The sequence below is a fragment of the Panulirus ornatus genome, chromosome 39 (genome assembly GCF_036320965.1).
Source record: "Panulirus ornatus isolate Po-2019 chromosome 39, ASM3632096v1, whole genome shotgun sequence".
In the NCBI taxonomy this organism is placed as follows: Eukaryota; Metazoa; Arthropoda; class Malacostraca; order Decapoda; family Palinuridae; genus Panulirus; species Panulirus ornatus.
Window position 1 is genome coordinate 5,532,210 of NC_092262.1, and position 804 is coordinate 5,533,013.

Here is an 804-nt window from a genome sequence, read left to right on the forward strand (position 1 = left end):
CCAATAAAGTAGGGGAAGGTGGTGACTCATGAAGGTAAAAGAATGTTGACGCATGCAAATGTAGAGAATGGTTGACGCCTTGTGGAGGTAGAGGAAGGCTGAATGCAAGCGGAGGTAGTGTAAGGCTAACGCCTCGTGGAGGTAGAGGAAGGTTGACATGTGGAGGGAGAGGAAGGTTAACGCCAGGTGGAGGTAGAGGAAGGTTGAAACCACGTGAGGGAGAGGAAGTTTGACGCCATTTGGAGGTAGAAGAAGGTTGGCGCCATATGAAGGTAAAAGAACTTTGACGCCACGTGGAGGTATAAGAAGGTTAATGCTACGACACATGAAGGTAGATGAAGGTATCCGTCACCTGGAGGTAGAGGAAGGTTAACGTCACGTGGAGGTGAGGATGGTGCTCGCTACGTGGAGGTAGGGAAAGGTTGACGGCACATGGGGGTAAAGGAAGGTTGACAGCATGTAGAGATAGAAAAAGGTTGACGCCACGTGGAATTAGAGGAAGGTTGTCGACACGTTGAGGTAAAGGAATTTTGACGCCATATAAAGGTAGGGGAAGGTTGACGCCACGTGGAGATAGAGAAAGGATGACGCCACGTGGAAGTGGAGGAAGGTTGACATCAAGGGGATGAAGATGAAGGGTGACACAACGTAGGGGTAAAGGAGGGGTGACGCCACGTGGAGATAGAAGAAGACTGACGCCAGGGGGAGGTAGGAAAAGGTTGACGAAACATGGAGGTAAAGGAAGGTTGATGCCATGTAACGGTAGAGGAAGGTTGACGCCACGTGGAGGTAGAAGAAGGTTGA